We start from the raw sequence: 23,121 nt of genomic DNA, 5'->3' as shown, positions 1-23,121 counted from the left end.
CCCCTGATCCCCACTTCCTGGGGTGGCCGGCAGACCCAGCTTCTCTGTACACTGTTACCTGAGCAAGCTGTGCAGATAGGCCCAGCTCAGCAGCCAAGGCCTGTCTTCGCCAGTGATTCCAGGGTGGTCTCTTCGGCAGCCTGAGAATCGCCCCAAACCCGGGGCCCTCTGCACGCACTTAGCTGGGCAGGCTCTGGTGTCCAGGCCAATGGGTAGACAGGTAGGCAAGCTCCCATCTGTGAAAACAAAAACAGCACCCCAGACATAAGCATGGATACAGGATGAACCAGACAGAGGGACCAGGAGGCCATCCTAGGTGAGTCTAGACGTACACAGAAAGTGGCTCCAACCTCATTTCACTGGGGACTACGAACTGTGTCTTGAATCCCCAGGCAGTATCTCTGCATGGGCAGATATGTATGCATGAACAAGAACACATACGCTATGGCGAAAAGAACCTGGTCTTGGGTGTCAGAATGGTCCTTGGCTCAACTTTCATCACCTGTGGGATCTCAGGCGAGTCAGTTAACCTCTCTGGCTCTCAGTTTCCTAATGTATAAAATAGGGAGAGTTTATGAACGGGGAGAAGTGCTCTAGGGAAACTATAAATGCTAAGAGCACTTACAATGCAGGTGTGAGAGTTACTGTTCAAAGTGATGGTGACTGCAGATCTTCACAAGGGGTGTATACGCAGCTAGCATTTACCCTTCTCCATCCAAGACTGGTTCTCTCTCTTATTTTCTTTAATAACTAGGGCCCTCCTCACCCCCTCTGCTTCCTGCCCATTTGTCTACCACCCTGAGGTTTGTACTTGAGCCCCGAGGGGTCTGGGAACCAGGCCTCATGGACTGCTTATAGGTTTTGGTTGCCTGGGAATGTGTGTGTGTACATGCGTGTTAAAGAGATCCTGCACGTCTGTGAGCATTCAGCTGTCTGGGCAAACACACCTGTGTGTGGCTTCCTGGGTCTACTTAGCCTTCTGTATGTTTCTCTGTGTATTTTTGTATGTCTATGCAAGTATATGTGTGTTTAAGAGTGCCCATGTATAGGACTGTCTCTGTGTGTGTGAGAGAGCTGCTATTTACTAGAGTTGGTGTCTTCATGTGTGTATCTGGGTCTGTTCAGTTCTCTGTGTGTGTCCAGCTGAGCCTATGTTCGCACACCTATGGGGACACACAGGTATATGTGCCTAATGTGTGACCAGTGTACCCAGCTGTGATTGAGGCATGTGTGCCCGTGTGTACACACTCTGCATCTGGCCGTGTCAGGAGCCGAACTGACTTCTGCCCATCTCTGGATGTGTGTGCATTGGGGTGGGGAGGGGAGTGGACCCTCTACTGTCCTCACAGGTTTCCAGTCTCGAGGCCAGTGACTGGGGGCACTGGTGTCACTGGATCAGTGCCATCTCCCTCCTTCCCTCTGCCTTTCTCTGGGTTTTCAGGCTCATGGTGCGACTGGTCACAGTGTCCCTGTGGGTCTGTTTCACCGCGGGTCAGTGTGTGCTTGACTGTGACCCTGCACGTGCGTCTTGTAAGACCTCATCACTGTGCACCTGTGTATGTCAGTGGGCCCTTGTGCCATGTCATCGTATGTCTGTGTCAGTGCAACATGTGAGTGTGTGCCATGGTGTGCCTGTCAGCACAGTGGTGCTTCAGTGCTCATGTGATACCTTTGTGTAACTTGTCGTGCGTGCGCGCGTGTATGTGAGACTCTGTGATAGTGTGTGTCTGTGTCACTGTGTCTGTATGCCTGCTTCCCTCCTCCCTCCCTATCTCCTGCTCTCTCTCTCTCTCTCTCTCTGTAGGAGCCAGACAACTCCCCAAGCCTGGATTAGGGACAATTTATCCACAGGCAGAGAAGGAGAATTTCAACCTGCCAGAGCCTCCCTCCTCTGATCCATCCCCCCTCCCCCCATGGTTGGGTGGGCACAGAAATGCAGCCCGGCAGCTCCCAAGCCCTCGGGGAGCCCCCACCTCTGCGGTTCCCCAGAGGCCCAGAAGGGTGGAAAAGATGGAAATCTGGGTGGCCCCAGAGCCCTCCAGTGGGGGTGGCTTGGCGGCCCCCCATTCAGGCCCCTGGAGCTCAGCTCATCTTGGCCCTGTTCTCCTACATATGGTGCTGGTGGTTGGGGGGGAGTCTGCATGAGGTCTGCCTGGCCCTGGGGGCTGGGGCGACCTGAGGAGTGAAGCTGCTCCCAGCCCCTCCCCAACCTGATATTCCCCAACTGATAATGGCCAGCTCGCCCGCCCCTTTAGATGGTAATGACTGAGGAACTTGTGACTGTGCCCACACGGGCTGGAAGGCAGGGGACAGGGTGGTGGGGGGAATGCGGCAAGGAGGGGGGGTGGGAGCAGGGGCTGAGCTGGGACTAAGGCTCCCTTCACGGTGCTCCAGGCGCAAGGCAGCATCACATGTTTCCCATTAGCTGCTCTGGCCTCCTTGTTCAGGGGGTGTTGGCTGGGGGAGATTTGTTCTGGTTGCAGACACCAGCCGAGACCACACAAGAGAGAGAGAGGAAAAGACAGAGAGAGAGAGAGAGGGAGAGGAAAAGACACAGGGAGAGAAAGACTCAACAGAGTCGCACAGGGAGAGAGACAGGAGAAGCAGAGACAAGGACACACAAACCCCAAAGCAGAGACAGGACTGGGTGATGCTGGGGGAGGCTTAGAGTGGGGGACAGGGCCGGCAACTGCTAAGGAGACCAGGGTGGAGAGAGGCTGGTCAGGGGCTGAGGAGCGTGTCAGCGAGGAGGCACAGGGTGCTAGTCAGGCCTGGAAGGACTGAGAGGGAGAGGGCGGGGTGGGGGGCGCTGGGGCTGCAAGCCTGATGGAGGGGAGACTCAGGGGGAACCTGATGCAGGGTCAGGGAGGGCAGAGGCGATGGGTGGGCAGGGGGAGTGGCCGCCCTGGAGCAGCCGGGCGGGGGCGGCCAGCGAGCCCTGGAGCCTCCCGCCTCCTGACCCTGGAGCCTGGGAGAGATAACAGGCCCGAATAGTGCTGACTTGCGGTTCAGAAATCCAATATCCTCCGCGGCGCACTAATCGACTACCTGAGCTCCTGGCCCGCGCCAAGCTGCCCCGATTAATCCTGCGGCTCCACAGCCTTAATTAGTTTAACAGTTTCAGGGGCAGGAGAGGCGAGGCACAGGGCCCCCAGACTCGTGGGGACACAAGCCCCTCCATGCCACCCCTGCCTGGTGCCCTGCCTACTAGGTCGCACCTGCCCCAGCCCACATCATCTGAAAAACAGCAAATTCCTTCCTCCCAGGGAACAGTCCCAAGGGCTGGCACCTGGGTCACAAGTTAGGTCTTGGGGAGCCCAGACCCTCCTGCCCTGCACCCCTGCCCCGATCCCAGCTTGTCCCTGTGCCCATGGTCTGCGTCCTGGCTCTGGCCTGCTTTTTGAGGCCCTGCCAACTGACAGCCCCATGCCACTGGGCAACATGTCGTCTCCTTAGAGTCAAGAGACAAGCTCCCAAGTTCCTGAGAGCCCCCCACCAGCACGAGATAGTCACACGTCACTCCCTACACTGGCATGAGATGGGCACATGGTGACATCGCACACACACACCCAACAGTCAGAGAGATAGGCGGATGAGTGGGTGACTACCCTCCTAACAGGAGGGGCTAAGCATAGAACCTGTCACTTCCTCCAAAGCCTGAGATGGGCACACCTGATAACTCCAGACAGTCTGAGACAGAAACACAGTTGTCACCCTCCAGAGGGTGGGACCGACACACAAATAGGACCCCAACAGGGTGCAAAATGCAGAGAACCTCTCTCTCACACACACACACACCTCACTTTCCAGGTGTGACAAAGGTACAGCCCCCTCCCCACAACACATCGAGTATAAGCCGGGGACACAACCTTCCCCGTGAGTCCTCCCCCTCCAGATTGCCGGGTGGGTAAAGGACATGTCACCCCGGGCTGCTCGGGACAGGTGACAGCCCACCGGCCCCTCCCCCATCACTGCCAGCCTGGTGGTGCCGTCCTCTGCCTGCAGAGGCGTCACAGCTCACAGGGCATGAATGTCACCCCAGCACTGCCAGCGCCGGGCACAGCCACACGTTGCCCCAGTGACAAACACCGCTGGCCCCAGGAGGTGGAGGCGCACAGGGCTCTGGGCGTGACCTTGGTCCCTGGACACCAGGAGGGGCGGCGCCATGGCCTTTCTCCTGGGTAGTCCGGGGCCAGGAGGATGAGTACCGGGAAGAAGGCAGGCCGCCTGGGCATGGACAACCTGAAAATGCCACCTTCCCAAGCAGCGCTCCCCCCCATTTCTAATAGAACGTAGTTGCTTTGGGGGGAATAGAATGCAGAGGCCAACGAGGTTGTCCTGGCCCTAAGGCCTGAGGAGCAGGTCCTAACAGGACTTCTCGGAGGCTGTGGAGTCAGGTGGGGTAGGGGTGGCTGTCACCACACGCTCGGGGGCCCAGGATAGACAGGGTGGGATGATCGCTTCAGACACCCACTGCGGCCAGAGGAGCCCCTCTTTCTTACCAAGGCCCCCTCTCCAATTCAGGCCACAGAGCCTGACAAGGAGGCCAAAGTCCAGGGGCATGACTCACCCAGGGAACAGGCCCAGCCTGCTGGCCAGAAAGTGAGGAGGACAGGAGCCAAGAGGCCTGGGTTCAAGTCTGAGCTCCTCCCAGGGCAAGCGGAGTGACCTTGGAGCAGAGGCTCAGTCTCTTTGGCTCTGGGGAGGGGGAAGAGGCAGTAACCCGGGAGGTGCTGAGGAGGAAGGACATGGCGGCTCACACCCTGGCCCACTGCTTGCTTCCTCACCAGGAACCTCTGCTTTCTGGAGCTCAGTTGCCTCAACTGGAGAGCAGAGAGGCTTCCCTGACCAGGGGTCGAACGCACGCCCCCTGCGTTAGAAGTGCAGTCTTAGCCACTGGCTCTCCAGGGAAGTCCCGAAATGGGAGCTTCTTATTGAAGAGGGGAAGATAAGACTAGGAAAGGGCAGGAGGCTTGCCCAAACCACAGGGCAAGTTAGTATCAGCTGAATCCAGCCTCTGCCTCCAGGCTTCCCGCCTGAAGCTGTTTCTGTAGGACTGCTTGGAGGGAGAGAGAGAGTGAGTGAGTGAGTGAGTGTGTGTGTGTGTGTGTGTGTACTGTTGCTTACAGAGCTGCTCTCCTGTCCAATGAAGATCAAGAAAATGGACAGGAGTTTGTCATATAGCTTGACCTTTACCCACGTGGTCCACCTTCAGACTTCAGACCAGAAGGCTAGGGAGGCAGCCTGCACCCCAGCCCCCGTGAGTGGCGCCAGCACCTGGTGCTTGCAAGGACTGGGGGGGGTCTTGGGATGTCAGCATCTGGGGCCCTGTTGTTGTACAGGAGCCCAGAGAGGGACAGGCCTAGACTGAGGTCACACAGCACGACAGCAGCAGTGTCCAGCATCCTGGCCAGGGACAGCCTCAGAGCAGAGTTCTCTAGCCCCTGGGGTGGCTGGAGCTGGGGGGCCCTGAGGGACTGAGCAAAACGTGGCGACAGATGGCCTGCCGAGGCAGCGGCGATCTGGGCGGCTGGCAGGCATGCTCGCTCCCGCGCAGGGAAGCGGCTAATTTTAGCTGAGGCCTCGATGCCAGCTTTGTTCCCCCCACCCACCCGCCGAGGGGGCCCGGCATGCCTTGCGTGCAAACCCGCCTCCCCCAGGCACCCCTACTCCCCCGCCTGGCCCCTTGGTGAGTAGTGCCCAGACCCAGGAGTCCTAGAACTGTCTGCCTGCCCAGGTCTCATCACACCCAGAGGCAAGGGCTAGGCCCTGGAGGCCTGGCACCGCCATCCCAGGGTCTGTTTCCCATGACTCCAAGCTCATTCCAAAGAGGGGGTGTGAGGAGGAGGGCCTGACAGCAAGGGCTGCCAGTCGTGGGTCGGGGGGGAGAGGGGGCACTGTCCTCCACCAGACACTTAAGGAGACAGGACCCTTATTCCACCCCAGCCCTGAGCCAAACCAATTCTTCTGTGCTGAAGTCCCCCTCCAGCACAGAAGTATTGGTGAGCAAGGGCGGCGGAAGTCACTCCACCCTTTCCCTGTTCTTTATAACCCTGATTTTGCTCCAGGAACTCAAAGCACTCAAGAGGAGTCAGAGATAGAGCAAGGGGACTATACCCTCTGTACCAGAGGGGAAACTGAGGCACAGTCTGAGGCAGCCATCATTGTATGAGGGGGAGAAACAAATCCCAGGAATCAGGGAAGGAGGCCTAAACATGCTTTTCGTGGAGTTCCTAGAGCCAGGGGGCTTCTTGGGCCAGTTCAGCCCCTAACAACTACCGTCTGCCCTTACCTAGGCTGGGTGAAGGTAAACTAGATGATGGAGCCCGTCCTCTGAAGGGAAGAGAGGCCTGGTAATCTTGGTTCGTTGTGCCCCACGCCCTGCTGACTCTTTGCCCTTAGAACCTCCCCATCTCATCTCAGGTTCAACTACATGTGCCGAATGAACACCAGGATTATCTTGAAAGAGGACTCCTTTGGGGTGACTCCGGAGAGACCCCCACCATCCCAGGGGCCATGAGGGGAATGACCCCTCATGACTAGGAAACAGAGAAAGAAGACTGGAAAGAAATCTATGAATTTAGAAGGAGAGAGTCGGAAGAGAGACAAAGGAGAAACCAAGGCAGAGAATCGGATTCAGGGAGAGAGAGGCGGAAACAGGAAGCATGTCGGGGGGCAAGAGAAACAGGGCAGAATGAGGTTAAGAAGACAGAGATGGGGAGACAAAAAGACAGAGAAAAGCTCGAGGAAGGAAAAGAGCCAGAAAGAGACAGGAAGTCTTCCCTTCAGGGAGAGAAGGATAGAGGAGGAAGAAAAAGACAAAGAGACAGAGAGACAAGCAGAACGAGGCAGAGACAAAGACAGAGAGAGAGAGCAAGACACCTGCAGAGGGGAAGGAGATGGAGAAGGGGCTGCCACAGACGGGGCAAGGCACAGGGGACTGAAGACACCACAGGAAGCTGGAGACAGAGGGACTGACTGACACACCCAAAGACCACTGGAGACAGAGGGAGAGGGGGAGAGGCACTCAGAGACTGGGAAGGCAGGAAGGGGGAGACACTAAGTGATAAAGTGTGTGTGTGGGGTGGGATGGGGGCAGCAGGAGTAGACAGAGGCAAGGAGGGAGGGGGTGTGAAGAGGAGGAGGGGGAGATGTCGTCGCCAGAGCTGGGGGGGACAGCGGACAGAAATGGAATGTGAGTCTGGGCATGAGGCTCACAGATGCGTCGGCTCCGGTTTCAGCTGGGGCAGTTGGTTGCTGGGGTGGGGGGGATGGTGGGGGGGAGGAGGAGAGCTCACAAGGGGGGGGGCTGTTGCCATGGCTGCAGGCACTGCAGGGGCACAGTCTGCTGGCACTTGGAGGTCTGGGCATGGTAGGGGGCTGACTTGGGGGAAAAACAGGGGGAGGGTGATGAAGAAGGCTGGCCCCTGCCCTGGGGGCTCTACTAGGAAGAAAGTTTCCAGACAGAGGATGGGAGATGTTGGGAACGGAGAAAAGCTCTGGGCCCTGCTCCACTCCATGGGGGCACACCATGCTCTGGGTTGCCTGTGGGCATCCCTGGTTCCCCACCTGTGCCTCAGGCTGGCCCTTGGGGATCCTCTTTCTTGTCCCCTCCAGTCTAGCTGAAGATCCCACATGCTGCCGCTGCTGCTTCTGCTTGCAGGGGAGCAGCAAGATTGTGAATTCAGGATCTGTAATCCTAACGCAGAGCCCAGGCCTACCGGGCTCCAGTTGCCAAGGCGACGGAGGGTCAGAGGGCAGCGCGGGGCGCCCGCTCCTCCAAGTCAGAATCCCAATTGTTAAAGCCCAAGAATAAACAGCTGAAGCGGCCGTGGGGGGGCCGGGAGGGGGGCTGAGGTCTGCATCGGCTCAGTGTGGTGTTGTCAAGCGAGATGTCACTAATTGTCTGAAGGAACGGGCTGAGGCAGCTCTTAACTGCTTCTGTACCACCGGAGACACCTTGGCTGCCTGGCCCCATCCCCTGGGCCTCCCAGCATTCCACCAGGCCAGCCTGGTGGTGGTGGGGGGGTGGTGCTTGCCCAGCACAAACCCTGCCTCCCTTGCACTGAATCCCTACATACCTTGGCTCCCAACCCTCCTCGCGGCTCAACTTGGAACCTCCCACCTGCAAACTAAATGCCTTATGTCCCCAGAACCAGTACCCCCAATTACTGGAACCACACTACTCCTTACAGCCCAGAGGTAACACTTTGGCCTACAAAAGCCCTCCCAGCTCCTCCATCACTGTTTCTTCCTCATCCTCTCAAGAGCCAGAGATTCTGGTTCAAGGTGTGTGAATTGCAGAGGAAAACAGATTTCGGGTTCCTCTGATCTTTGGTGGGGGGGTGGGGGGAGAAGCCCTCCTACGGGGAGAGAGGAGGATTATGCCATCCTTCTTTGCAATTCCCTACTCTTAGTCACACACCAGAACTAAAGGCCTGAATGGAGCCTGGATACCTCATTTCTAGCTTTGATTCTTCTACCTATTTGCTGTGGGACTTCTGCCAGGATATTTTCCCTCCATGAGCCTGTCTCTTCATTTATTATCCATCCTAAACATTCAGTAGTGCCTATTCTGAGCCATGCCATGTCTGGAACCACTTCCCAGAGGAACTTCCAATCCAGTGGGTGCGAAAGGCTCATAATACAAGGTGGAAAGCAATCAGAGATCTATCAGGTAAGATATTCCATGAAAGACCCGTAAAGGCCTGGTACACAGTAAATGGTTCAGTGGACAGCTGCTGGTGTTAGTAGCAGTCAGTACTGGTATGACTGAGGATCGCTAAAAGGGTGTAGGTAATAAGAAAAAAGATTGGTGGGGGGTGGGGGAGAGGTCGGTTCTGGAAGGCTTCCTGCAGAAAGTGGTACCTGGTAGGATTTGGACAGGTGGGCAAGAAGGTTGAGTGCTCCAGGAAGAAAGGAGGTCTTGTGAGGTTCTTCAAAGAGAGCAGCTCGGTTCGCTCTCAGGGTCGTGTGCTCAGCCCCGCCCAAGGCAGGAAGGGCGAAGCCTTTCAATGGTCTCCCCGCCCCGTGGGCCGGCCCTGCCGCCTCCTCCACCCACGGCGCCTCCAGATCTCAGAGCGCGGAGCCTGGAAGGGGCGGGCCGCCCGTGGGCACGGCTCCCAGAGATTGGTAGCACCTGGGTGACGTCACGTGGGCGGGGCCAGGACTCCAAGCACGCCCCCTGCCCCAGACCACTCCCCGCCCCCCGCACCCCCAGCTCCAGGCCCGAAGCGTGGATCCCCCGGGAGGGGGCGCTCAGGCAGCCTCGCAGCCCCCTTAGGTGGCCGGCGCGGCTGGGGCGCTGTCCCGTGGGCTGAGAGCCGGGCGCAGAAACAGGGGATCCCCCAGAGAGGGCCCAACCCGCCCCGGGGTTGGGCTTGTACAAAAGGCAACTTGTTCTTTCTTGGGATGCCTGCGCCTTCTCAAACATACCTACAGCCACACTCCGGGGACAGGCTACACCCACACATGGCTGCACAAACCCGCCGGGGTAGGCAGCAGAGGGGGCTGTCGCCAGCCTCAGAGGTCGGCTGTTAAGAAGAACCTTGCCCCAACCACCCTTTGCTACAGACTAAACATCATTTACCTCACCCCATCCAACCCCAAGTGACCTGGATACTCCCACAGCCTCACGCAGAGCCCTGGGGACACTGACCCCGTCACAGTCTCGTAACTCTCCTCTTCCTGAGACCAGCTGTAGCTCACCAACTCCTCTGGAGCCTTGGGACACAATGAGGCCCATTAAGGGTTACTTTTTACTGAGTACTTGCTCTCTCCCAACCCTCACGATTGCCCTTTATGATGAAGACGATCAGTCCCATTTTGTAGTTGGGGAAACTGAGGCTTAGGTTAAAAAGTTTGTCTGAGACAGAGACAAGGATTTGAACCCAGGTCAGGCTTGACTTCAGAGTCCATGTTCTTCTGTGTATTATCTCTGTAACGACCCCATCACACACAGCAAAGCCATTTCAGAGTCAGGGTAATTCACCACCCCAAACGCATCGTAATGTCACTGTCTAGTAGCTGGCAGTTTCTCTCACTAATCAGTGTGTGTGTTGAGGGCGGGTAGTCTCCTAACTTTAAGCTTCCTCAATCCTCAGTGTTGGCCATCAGAGTCATAAATGGAACACAGAATGGGAGCAGGGCCACAACACGCTACCTCTAACCTTTCCAGCAAGCTCACCTCCACCTCCCCTGACCTTAGGATGACAAAGCACTGCCATACTGGCTGGGGCTCCAGGCCTGGAGCTCTCCCTGACCCCTTGGGCCAGGACCCTCCCCTACCCCTCATTGCCTGCTGAGAACAAGTCGAAACAAACTCTTCCTGGGGATGTCAAAGTACCTTTCCTGGGGGAGGCAGCTCTGTGATCCCCTGAGCAGGACTAGGGAGAAGGATCGGGTTACTCCTTCCCCAGCTGTGCCTGGACTCCTTGGGGCTGACCTTTCACCTCATCCAGGCCAGGACCCAAAGGGGACTGGAGTCCAGCCCTCACCTCCTGTTAACCCTCTGCATTCTTCATCTTAAAATTCCAGAGCCCCCATGGGGTGGGGGTGGGGGGGTCCTCAGGAAGTCCAGCCGGGCATGCCAACCTTTCCCCACCATCCCATCCTGGGGTCTGGTTTCCCAGAGAGCTTTACAGAATGCTCCTCCCTGCCCCCTGCCCAAGCTGCCCTGCCCTGGCGGGATCAGATACCTCCGCCCAAGCAGCTGAAAATGACCTGGGCTATTTTCGCTCTGGGATCACATTGCAAACTCCCCCTGGAGCTGGCAGCTTCCCACAGTCCCTCCAGACCACTGCCCCTCACTTCCTCATCCCTCACCCAGAACCACTGACCAACAGGACAGGAGGGCTGTTAGAGACCACTGGCCTAAGCCCCTCACATGGGGAGACTGAGCCCACGGGGAGTCAGGCACAAGGTTGGGCAGAGAACCAGGCTGTCTGTGTCCCCGCCCAGGTCTCTTTCTACTGTCAAGCACAGCCTGCTCTGTACCCTAGATCTTAGAGCCTCCGACCCAGCCAAAAATCCAGCCGACCTCCTCCAAGCACCAGAAAGTCACAGTGGAGACTACCCACAAATCTCTGCGCCATCCTGCATGTGGGAAACTGCTTCCGCAACACACTTTTCTTTGTTTAGAGTTGGGACTGCATCTGTACCTGTGTCACAGTGACAGGGACCACGGGAATGTTCTGGGGGTGCAAACTAGGAGGAAAGACAGGGAGACAGTTCCAGAGGGACAGGAGGCTGATACAGGCTTCCAGAGGTTTACATTGCACAATCCTTCGAAGTTCCCAGCAGCCCCGTGCCCCACCTTCTCGGTACCCCAACTCCCCAAATCCTACACACCCAGCCCCCTCCAGGTCCCTACCTCTCCACCTCAAGCCTCATCCTCCTGGGCAGGAATGTGACTGGTCAGGTCTGAGTTGACCACATGAGTGGCTATAAGGCGACAGACCCCCCCCTCTTCCTCCCATCTCCCCAGCCTGGAGGGGAGCTTACATACCAAGGTGGGGGGGAAGAACTGCTTTAACCCTTTGCAGCCAGGCTTTCAGGGTGAAAAAGAAGGGTCCTCCTCTATTTCCAGTGGCCCCTCCCCTACAAGTGCTGCCAGCCTGGGCGGTGCAGGCAGAACCTACTTCACCCAGGAGGTAGAATGGGGGTATTTGCCCTGCTAGTCCCTGTTAAGGAAACTTATCCTTTGCTACCCCAAGTGTTTAGTCTCATCTCCCATGACATTTAGAAAAACAGTCATGAACTGGAGCTGAGGGAAGAGAAGGAAAGGAGGTACCATGAACCCCAACCTCAGGAGCTCCTAGTCTGATGGGAGAAATACAACCTCGCCCTGGGGAGTCTGAGGGGGGAGACCAGGCACAGAGGCTGGGACAAAGAGCTGAGAGCAGAGAAGAGCACGGAGCTGCGCAGAAGTGGGAGGAAGCCAGGGCAGGAGCAGAACAAGCCAGGTGGGGTCAGATCGGGCAGGCTTCCCGGAGGCCCCTCGGCCCACACCCCTCCCCCTAGGCTCTGGAATCTCGGGGGTCAGGGCTGAGGGACAACCCCGCCCCCTGCTCCCCTCGGGCTCAGGAATTCCACCAGCCAAGGGTGGGGGGGGGCCTGCTTCGGCCTGAGTCCAAGTTGGCTCTCACTGGACCGGGAACTACAGCTCCTCCTTGGCCCCCCACCCCCACCCAAGCCCCTGGGCTGGCCCCCGGCCCCCTCCCTCCCCCTCCCTGGCTGGCACGGTGTGTGCCAGGCACTGGCAGAAAACAAACCCGCCGGGGTGGGTTTGCAGGGAGCGGGGTAACCTTGACACAGTTGCGGCAGTCGCTAATGGCAGACACACACTCCGCCTGTTCTGGGGGGACTGTTGCCGTTGCTAGGAAACCAGCAGCCGCGTGAATGGAAATGGGTCAGTAAACCTGGGGAGAGATAGTGTGACACTCGAACCACTGCAGCTGCTCCAGCCCACACTGAAATCCCTCTTCAATATTTATCACTCCCGCCTGGGCCCTCAGCTCCTGCCAGGCCCTGCACCAGCCTGGACCTCAGCATCCACCCCGTGCCCCCCCCACCCCTGCCAAGGCTCTACAGAGGAGGGGGAGAAAAGAGATGGTGGGGGCTGCTTATCCACTCCTTGGGGGTCCCCCCCAGGAGGGATGGAACTGGCTCTGGAGGAGATTGAACAGGAAACAGAGTCTAATCCCCTGGCGGGGAAGGGGTTAAAAGGTCAATTCACGCCTGGTCCTGATTTAGGCACCGTGGTAAAATTACTGCGAGTGTGAGCGGGTTGTGACTGCCTGCTAGCCTACCTGCGGAGGGACTGATGAAGACAGACCGCTCTCCCAGTGTGTAAGAGATGGAGGAGGAAGAGGCACCTAAAGCATGGCCAGGATGCTCCCACAGCCTAAGAACACCCTCCCTAGCAGCCTGGCAATGTCCCCAAGATGGCTCAAGGCTTCCTAGCAGCCAGAACCAACGCCCCTCGTACAATCTGATAGCACCCCAAATGGACAAAAGCTGCCTAACTGCCTTATAATGCCATCCTGTACAGATACTCTCCGAAAACAGCCAGACTCTTGCTGATGACTAAACCTTGACAACACCCTTACACAGATACCCCCACATGAGAATGTGACAACAGCAATTCCGAACAGTGCGGTTCAGCACAGGACCTATAAACAAGCTGACAATCCTGGGCACAGGCAAAACTGTGTCAGACTGTTGAATATTCCAACACTTCCCCGTGAGGCTGGTGCCTCCCCAACAGCCTGCCCTAACCTAAAGCCTGACTCTGTGGTTCATCTGGTTTTTTTTTTCCTCCCTCCCATTGTCAGCCTCCTTGTCTTGCATACACCAGTAAACTGGCCCTGTGACCACTCTTCTGGACCGTCCCACAAGCTAACTGCCTCATGCACCGCGCCCCCCATTCCCTGGAGGCTGACTGGTCACTGACACACACATTCCCTTCCCCTAGAAGCAAGGAGTCTCACAGCCCCGCCTGACACCAGCTCTTGTTCTTAGGCACAGGCCTCTCTATTGACAGGGAATCAGTAGCACCACTTGGGTGATATGCCCCCCTCCACCCACCACAATCTCAGCCAGTATCCTTGGAGGGTGTGTCTTAGGGAGGGAGGCACTCCAGCTTTCTGGGGTGGGGGGGCCGGGTGGAATATACCTCAACAAGAATCTCCCAGCTGACTCGGTTCTGTGTGCTCCTATCTCCTAGGATACATCAGTCAACACAGGCTCCGAGCCTGTCAGAGCTGGAAGGTGCCTTAGGGAGTCACTAATCCAGCCTCCTCCTCTATGCAGGAGGAAACCGAGGCCCAGAGAGGGGAAGCAGCCTGCCCAAAGCCACACAGCCCTTCTTTTCTAGTCTCTGAGAGTCCTCTGTGATAATGGGGGTTGGGGGTAGAGGACACTCAGCCCAGAGTGAGATGGAACTGGATTAGCTGGGAGAGGGAGGGTCTGTAGTCCTGGAGAGCTTATGAGAACTGCCCTGCGGTGTCTTCAGATACATGGGACCCCGGCAGCCTCAGAATCTGGGGTCCACATGGATTTGCTCAAATTTGTACTTTGCCAAAATGATCTGGTACACATTCACCTCCAACCCACTTTCTATTCCAGGGCTCCAGAGAGCTCCCTCCCCAAATCAAAGGTGAAAGGAGGCTGCTCTGTTCCCTATACCTCGCCTAGAACGTCTAGGGAATCCCTGCCTTTTTTATTATTATTACTACTTTTTGGCAGTGGCACATGAGAGCTTAGTTCCCAGACCAGGATCGAACTTTCTCCCCCTGCAGTGGAAGGGCACCATCCAGAGCACTGGACCACCAGGGAAGTCCCTGCTTTTTGTTATTTAAATAGATCTCTGCCACGGAGCCTTTGGGATGCTGCGAAAGAGATTTTCTGCAAGGTAATTTTTATTTCAACTCCACTTTGCAGAAAAGCAAAATGAGGTTCACAGAGGTGGTGTAGTTTGCTCAAGTTCACACAGACAACAAATGGAGCCTTGAGTTCCTTCCAGTACACAGGGAAGGCCCATCCAACAGGAAACAGGGAGAACTGGGGGGAGGAGGGGTAGGAGGAGAGGGAAGGGTGGGAGTTGACACAGGCCCAGGCCCAACATCCTGGGCTGAGGGGGAGCCAACAAGCATTTGAATTTGAATCTGGGTATCTGGGTTCCACCCCCACCCACTCTAGCTGAGGTGGAGTGAAAGGTCAGCAAGAAGATGAGAGGGAGAGGAAAGCAGAATTCCATCAGCTTCCCAGCCAGCCTGGACCATACTCCAGGGAGCTGGGCCAGGGGCTGCCCCAACTTCTCAGGCCCAGAGCTCTCTGCCAGCCCCTGCCCCCACCCCCATCCCAACAGTAGAAGGAGTGAGAAGACCCCACCCCTTCCCTGGACCTCAGTTTCTCCATCTGTACTAAGAGCTAGCCTCTGGTGGTTTTGTCGCTAAGCCGTGTCCGATTCTTGCAATACCATGGACTATAGCCCACCAGACTCCTCTTTCCATGGGATTTTCCAGGCAAGAATCCTGGAGTGGGTTGCCATTTCCTTCTCCAGGGGATCTTCCCCACCCAGGGATTGAACCCAAGTCTCCTGCATTGCAGGCAGATTCTTTACCAATTGAGCTACCAGGGAATTCCCAGGTTAAAAAAAAAGAAAGCCTAGCAGGAAGGATTTCTAAGGGCCCTTCCAGCTTTAACAATGTGGTGACCACCCTGATTCTCAGTCTCCAGAGCAAATGTGTAAGTCTCTCCCCCAGACTGGAGCTGAGAATAACGGTAAGTGTGTGTTCAGTAAATAAATGAACACTCAACAGAACCAAGCTCCTTCCATCTTTCCCAGCCCAATTGAGAGGCACTACTTACCTTGCAAGGCCAAATTTCTCAGGGCTTTTGGAGAAGAGATTCAAACACTTTTGAAGGCTCTGAGTGGGGCTGGCTGTCTCATACACAGGTGCCCTTTATTTCCTGTCCTGACTGTATGCAGACACTATGGGAATTGCTTTAAATATTGTGCAACTTTAAGCCCCACCACAAGGCCGCGGACTACCTTCTAATTCGTTTTTGTTTTGTTTATCTTTGTTGTGGCCTACCTTCTACCATCCATTTCAAATGAGCAAAGGGACTAAGGAGTGAGGGGGCTTGCTCAAGGTCACTCAGCCAGGGAGCGACAGAGAAGATATCACAACTGTACCTTCGATCCCCTCGGCTTCTTTCACGCAGTGAGGGTTTGCTGGGTTGGGGCAGGACATGAAGTGGAACAGGGACCACTGGCAAGTGCGGGGGGGCGGGGGTGGGGTCCAACCCAGGACGGGGAGGTGCCTGCTGAGTTGCCAAACGGTTCCACGGTTTGCAGAGCACCAAACGGTACTGGAACTAGCGAAGTGGTGGGAAAGCATCCCTTCCCCTCCCCCACAAAGGGTAAGGTAGACCTCTTTCCCTCCCGCAAGCCAGCGTGCCAAGAGTGAGCCCTAAGGGGTCACTTACCTACTCCCCTGGATCTCAGGGCTCCTTGTAAAAGGAAGCCCTCCCGGGAGCCCTTTTCTGGATTCCCAGACCTGCAAGGTGCAGAGCCGGCCCCCCAAAGAAAGCTGCCGCAGCCGTCGAGAAAACTATCCAGGATTTTTCTGGCCCATCCGACCCCCACCGGGTCCGCAATTGCGAGGAATGGGGGTGGGGGTTCTTGTGAGCTGGCTGCCTCACCTCCCTCCTAGAAGCCCTCGGGGGGCCATGAGCTTGAGCAGGAGGCTCTGGTCTGCAGCCCCAGCGGTTCTCGGGCCGAACGGTCCGCGGCTTTTCCCGCCGCCGCCTCTCCGGCTACCTGGCAGGCCTGAGCGGCCCTCAAGCCTTGCCACCCCCCGCCCCCCCATCCCTCCCAGATGAGGCCTGAGCTACTGACTCCTGGAGGAGGTGACGGGCCGAGAGGGAAACCAGGCGGCTGGGGGAGGGGCGCCGCCTGCACCTGGTCCCTCTAGGCCGCCCCGGCCGGGAGGGGGCGGGACTGGACCCCAGCCAGACCCCCCGAAAAAGCACGGCGGGACACGGAGGCGGTGTGTGCAGCTCGTCTCGCCTGGTGCGCCGTGCGGAGGCGGGGCGGGAGATCTCTTACCCTCCCCACCCCACCCGCTATTACCCTCGCCGCGGGGGCGCCCCCTAGGGTCGAGCTGCAAGGCGCCCCTTCCCGAGCCGCGCGCTCAGCCCGCTCCCCCGGCCGGCCGCGCTCTCCAGCTGCAGGAAATTCCAGAAGCTCTCCATCATCCCGGCGCAGCGCGCAGCCCGGGCTGCCAAGGCTCCCCGAAGGAGAGCCACATGCCGGCCGGCCGCGCGGCCCGCCCTCGGCTCCCCCCGCCACCCCCGCCCCACGCCGCCTCCAACCCGGCCGGGCAGCCACGTCGGGCCGGGCGGGGGGCCCGGCCGGCCGCCCCTTCCCGCGCCCCGGGCCCAGCGGAATGCGTGGCAGCCCCGGCCGGGGGCTATTTTCAGCGGGAAGGGGAGCGGCCCGGCCTCGGTGTTTTTTGGCTTTTTCCTGGCCCCCGGCCCGCCAGCCCGGGCCCTCGGCTGCCCGCGCAGTGGAGAGGGGGTCACGTGGCGGGGGGAGGCTGGTGGAAAGGGAGGGCCGCCGCGATCCGGCTTGGGGCTCGGGCCCCGGCCCAGGCCCGGGAGGCGCCCGGCGGCGGTGCGGACCTGCGCTTCTCGGCCGAGGCAGAGCGGCGGGATTATTAATAGAGCGCCTGGCTCCGGCTGCGGCTCCACGGCGCCCGCTACCTGCACGCCCCTCCTCCGGTGAACACGGGCGGCCAGGGCACTCCCTCCCCAGCGACGGACTCAGGCCTTACTGGATGGCGCGGCTATGCACCAGTGGCCAATCACCGGCCTCGATTTCCTTACCTGTAACTTGGGGATGAGCCTTACCTGGCTTTACAAGAGGGGTTACGGAAATAAAGGTTTTGCTCGCCGTATGCCTCTCCTTGGCCAAAACGCCTTCTCTTTTGGGAGCCTCAGTTTTCTCGTTCATAAAATGAGGGAGTCCGAAAGAACTCTTAACAGAGGAAGAATCCCTTATATTTGAATAACGCATTTTCACTACAACCTACTTGAGCTCATGGACTACCCAGGGACAAGAACCAATACTGGGCACTTGCCCTGTATAATTTGCATGCAGTAAACGCATTTAATTAAAAAGTTCCCATAAAGGAGGTAATGTTCCTTTTTTGCTGATGAGGAAACTGAGGCTCTAAGTTAAGTGACTCGCCAAAAGTCACACAGTGGCAGGGGCCAGAATCAGATAAGCTCTGGCTCCAGAGTCTGAGTAACCACTGAACTAGAATGCCCTGAGACAAGCAGGACAAACACTGTCCCCTTTTCATCGAAGGGTAAACTGAGGCTCAAAGCGATCTGTCCCAAGTTGCCTTTGCCCAGTTAGTGGCAGAGCTGAGCATCTAACACAGATTTCCAACTCCTAGTCTAATGCCCTGTGCAGCACTCTGAAGCTGTTCAACACTCTGAAGCTGTTCAGTTCCTGCCCTGGCCCTAAGATGGGATCTAGAAATGGGCACAGAACTGTGTCCAGGGCCCTGAGGGATCACACTCTGCTCCCAAGGGTCAGGCCCAGACTCCCAGGCCCCCAGGATTTACTAATCCACCAAATTCTAGACTTAGCCCAGCCTTCCCATGAGAATGAAGACACGTGAGGGTGAGGAGAGACGACATGCAGGGGTAACAGCCTGGGAGAGGGCCTGGAGTTGCTTCCTGTCCCCCTCCACTACCCCTTAGCAAGGAAGCACAAAGGTTGGCAGGCCCCCTACTCCGCCCCGGAAACCTGGCAGTTTATTTCTGTCTCTGGGCCCCCTGTTTCCACAGAGTCAGTCCAGGAAGGCTGGCAGCAGCTGGCTTGGAGGGGTGGAGCTCCTGCTCCCTCAAGGGTCCAGCTGCTACCCTGCCCCACCCCCACCTGCCAGACCAGACGGGACTCAGAGGTGACGCTGGGAGGAAGGAGGGAGAGCTGGAGGCCAGTTGGTCAGGACTCCAAGGGAGGGACACCACCAGCACCACCACCTCCTCCTCCCAATCCGGAGCCTAGATGCTCTCCCAGGATAAGCCAGTCTATACCCAGTTCAGGTCTGCTAAGAATATAACTTCCGGTGTGACCAGCTCTATTTACTCCAGGTCATTCTGGCTCATCACTCCTCTGGACCCTGGTCCCAAAGAAAAGCCTGCTTCCAAACTGCCCGACGTTGGAAGAATATGCACCCAATGTGGTATAAATTAACTACTGGGCACTGGGAGTGTGGCTAGTTGGAACTGGGATGTGCTGTAAGTATAAAATATACACTAGCTTTTGAAGTCTAAATATGAAAAAAAGAATATAAAATAGACAATGATTTTTTACAATGGTTTTATGTTGAAATGATTACATTTTTGATATATTGGGTTATATAAGATATATGATTAACATTAATTCACTTCTTTCTTTTTACCTTATTTAATGTGGCTACTAGAAAATGCAGATTCATATGTGTCCCCTATTACATTTCTATTGGACAGGTCCTGTCCTAGATCATATGGTGTTCTGGCTTTGGACCAAGACTTTGCTTGCTGTAGATCAATATCTGTGTGGCTTTAGCTCATCCACTTCCCCATGTTCAGACCACAGCCTTATGTGTGGGTCTAAATCTTACCACCCCACACCAGCCCTTCCCAGCTTTCTGTGAATCTGGCTCAGCCAGAGATTATGCCTTAGTCTGTTTGAAAGCACGGTCTAGTACATTTCTTGATCACCAGTTCTCAATATCTAGATCCAGCAAGAGAGTGGCTCTAGATCACCCAGTCTTGTTGCTTAGATTACTGTCTAGTCATGTTTGAGATCTAGCCATCTACAGGAAGAATAAGGTTCTAGACCAGGGGTTGGCAACTATGGCCCAAGGGCCAAATCTAGCTTGCTGTTTGTTTTTAGGATTCAAATTTGATTGGTTCAGAGCCATGCTCATTCCTTTTACGCACTATGAATGTTTTCAAAGTACCGTGGCAGAACTGAGTAGTAATGACAGAGACCCAGTGGTCTATAAAGCCCAAAACTTTTACTATCGAACTATTTACAGAAAGTTTCCAATCCCTATTCTAGATGACCAGCAAGTCCCACCCACCATAAATCTAGATTCCAGCCTGAGATGATGGCCTGGTCTAATCCAGAAAACCTCCCCCTAGATGGTACTGCTGATCCGGTTCTAAACCAGAACCTAACACGCACCCATGCTGATTGGGTTCCAGATTCCACTCTGATCTCAGGAGAGGGGCCTCAGTACTCTTTTCTGGGTTGGAAAGGGTATTCCCTCTTCCGAACTTTCCTAGAGAGATCAAGGCTCATTGGCCCTTGTCAATGGCCTTGGGAAGGGGGAGGGAGGGTAGATTCCAGAGACAGCACTGGAGGCTGAGTCAAGAGTCAGGGGTAAGCTCTTCCTGCCAAGGGGGCAGGACATAATCAAGCCAAGAAAACAGAACAACCCCTCCCCTTCCCAACAGGCTCCAGAGCAGGTCACTTAGCTGGGGGTTGTGTGGGACAGCTACCAACACCCTGGAAGCTAGACAAGGCACCTCCAAATGGAATCTTTCCCTACAGCCACCTGTGCCCATCATCTCAGGACTCCATGGTTTTACTCTTGCGCTGCTTCTCCACGGCTTTCTTTGAAAATCCCCCCGCATCTACTCTCCTCTTGCCATTTCTCCTTACTCCATCCAAAAATCCTAGCCCTTAACCTAAGGAGCTAAGATCTCAAGCTCTAGAGCTGACACAGCCAAGCTTCAATTCCAGCTCTGACTTTGGGCAAGTCACTGCACCTCTCTAGGCCTCCTCAGCTTCCTTATCGGTTAACAATAAAACAATGGTACCTGCCTCATTGGGTTGTTGAGCAGACTTAACAGGATTATGATGTATATAATAGCACTTTGCCCAGCACCTGGCCCATAATAAGCATGTAATGCTAGGGACTTCCCTGGCAGTCCAGTGGTTAGGATTTCATGCTTCCACTGCAGGGAGCCTGGGTTCAATTCCTGGTCAGGGAACTAAGATCTCACATGCCGTGGCATGCCCCGCCCCCCCGAAAAAAGCATGTAATGCTAGTTGCTATTTTTTCTATTATTGATGATCTAGCTTGTTTCCATGAATGGTCTTTGACAAGTTTGTAAACCTCAAGCAAATTTTAACCAAAATTTGCTTTAGTATTTTTTCTGAAGAGGTCCATCATCTTCTCAAAATGGATTCTTAGCCCACAGGGTTAAAAAAAAGGAGGGGGGTGGTGGGCGGCTTTAGTTCAATCCAAATAAGGAAACAGGTACAGAGGGAAAAGGACTAGCCCTGGGTCCCTCAGAAAATGAGAGGCAAGGAGTACTCCGGTGGACTCGGTGTTTTCACTGCTGAGGGTCTGGGTTTGATCCCTGGTAGGGAAACTAAGATTCCTCAAGCAGCACACGGCAAGTCCAAGAAAAAAAAGTAAATGTGAGGCAGACCCAAGGCTAGCACCTAGAAGCAGGGTCTCCCAGGCCCCACTCTGTCCATTAGTCCAAGCGGTCTTTCTGGTCTGACTTCCTCATCACTTCTTGCCCAGTCAGCTATGGCAGTCCCCCAGAGGGGTCCTCACTTCCAAACACCTCCCCTGAATCTGCTCCACCTAGTGCTAGATTCTTCTTCCCCAAATCTCATTCTCATGACACCCGTGTCCCTGCTCCAGAAACTTTTAAGAGCTCCCCACCGCTGAGGACGACATCAAGGCCGAGGTCTCCATCCTGCTATTCAAGAGCTGGATGGCTAGCTCCGGCCCTGCAACCTCCTCACTGTTCTCTCTGGTCTGGTCAGCCCTCCCCCCTCCCCCATACTCTCCATACCACCCCCACACTCACTCAGTTCTGGACAGCTTCTGCCCCTCTGTTCAATCATGCAGTGTCTCAGGGCCAGCCTGCTGCTGCCCCCGCTCTGCCCTCAGGGTTGCCCCTGGGTCCGGCCACTTCGAACTCACTCTGATCAGGCCATGCCGAGGTATGCTGACCACAGCTCTGGCCCTGGAAGGAGGCCCCTGCTCCTCCTCCCCAGCTCCGCCCCACCCCGAGATGCTAACCCACCTTGGCCCCTGTCTATATCCACCCCCTGTCCCCCTGCCACCCCAATTAACCTCTCCTCTAGACTTTTAGGAACAACACTCTTCTTGTCACAGGGAGTCATTAGGAGTCAGGCACTGCAGCCTGTCCTCAGAGTCATGATTCCAAGGTCAGATTCTTTTCTTTGAGCCTCAATGTTCTCATCTATAAAATGGGAACTGCAATACCTACACCTCGAGTGATTCTAATGAAGGATAAATGCCTCATAAACTGCAAGGCACTTTTTTCTGCTACAACCTGTTCTGCAAATAATGTTATAATATAGCCATACAATAATTCTACACAATAGCCTCTATTTATAAGTTTACTTCAAACTACAACCAACCCGTAACCCTGGCAGTCCCCAAGCCCTTTCCATGTTTTGTTTTTCTCCTTGGCACATATCGCCATCCAGCAAGCCATGTATTTCACTGGTTTTCGCGTCGTTACCCTCTGAATATAAGCTCTTTGAGGCCAGCGATTTTTATCTACTTTGTTTTCTGCTGTGTGCCTAAGGGTGCACTTGGTAGCTGAGGAATAAATGAATGAATCAAGCACTTTCTACGTGCCCAGCACTGCACGAAGCCCCCCTCACAGATGGTCTTGTCTTAGGAGAGAGGTACCTCATTTTGAGAAGGAGATATCAAGCGACTTGCTCTGACCACACGGTAGGAAGTAGCCTGACTAGAATGTCCAGGACCTGCCCTCTTGATCACTGTGCTCTATTTCCTGTCCAGATGGGAGGTTATTTCTATTTCTACATTAGCTAGGCCTCTAGAATCTGTCACCCTCCCTATCTCCCTGGGGCTGTCACTCTCCCTGTGCCCCTGAGGCCTCCAGCCCTCCCAATCCTCTTTCTGACCTCCCTTAGCCATCTCCGGCAGCTTCTCAGCCCTATGCCATGCTGCGTGCTGACCTCAGGGCCTTTGCTGATGTTGTGCGCTTTGCCAGGAAGGCACTGGCTTGTCATCTCTTTCAACTCGGCCTGTTTCTTAAGACCCACCTCTTCTGAGAAGCCTGGCAGCTAATCTTCCCTCACTGTCTTCCCTCAGTTGTTTACTGCTGGGAAAACCCACCAGAGAGGCAGATGCTGACTTGGTCCATTCCTCACTATCTGCCCAACCTGGAGGCTCTGCCCATGTCTGTCCCTTTCCTGGCCAGGTCTCTCCCTCCTTCCTCTCCTGGATCACGGCCCCCACCCCATGCCATCTCTCAATCAAGTTTAAAGCTTTGTAAATCAAGAGCCTGGCCTTTGAGTCTCTCAAACCCCAGCTCCACCTCCACTAGCTGTGTTTCTTTGAGCAGGTCACTGCACGTCTCTGGACCTGTTTGCTACCTGCAAAAGGGGGATGACATGATCCCCTGTCTCATGAGCTGACCTGCCCAGCACATAGTAAGCACTCATCACCTATCAGCTTGTGATCAGGATGTCGTGCCTCCCCATTTAGGCAAAGATCCTGAAAACCCTCAGCCCCCTTTTTCTCCTCC

General features: G+C 55.8%; 1 protein-coding gene across 6 annotated transcripts in view; it reads right to left on the bottom strand.

Moving 5' to 3' along the window:
* Positions 1-23,121, bottom strand: part of AHDC1 (AT-hook DNA binding motif containing 1) — a 64,783-nt gene that overhangs the window by 20,970 nt on the left and 20,692 nt on the right. For 5 of the 6 annotated variants that reach the window (XM_019980327.2, XM_070775567.1, XM_019980328.2 and 2 more), the window contains exon 3: positions 59-236. The gene's annotated coding sequence lies outside the window, so the exon portion shown is untranslated. Of the gene's footprint in view, positions 1-58; positions 237-8,868; positions 9,125-23,121 lie in introns of those variants that run through there. The other variant, XM_070775581.1, reaches the window with a different exon arrangement.

Source organism: Bos indicus, chromosome 2 (genome assembly GCF_029378745.1).
Source record: "Bos indicus isolate NIAB-ARS_2022 breed Sahiwal x Tharparkar chromosome 2, NIAB-ARS_B.indTharparkar_mat_pri_1.0, whole genome shotgun sequence".
NCBI classification, from domain to species: domain Eukaryota; kingdom Metazoa; phylum Chordata; class Mammalia; order Artiodactyla; family Bovidae; genus Bos; species Bos indicus.
This window is presented reverse-complemented; position numbering and strand designations above follow the sequence as displayed.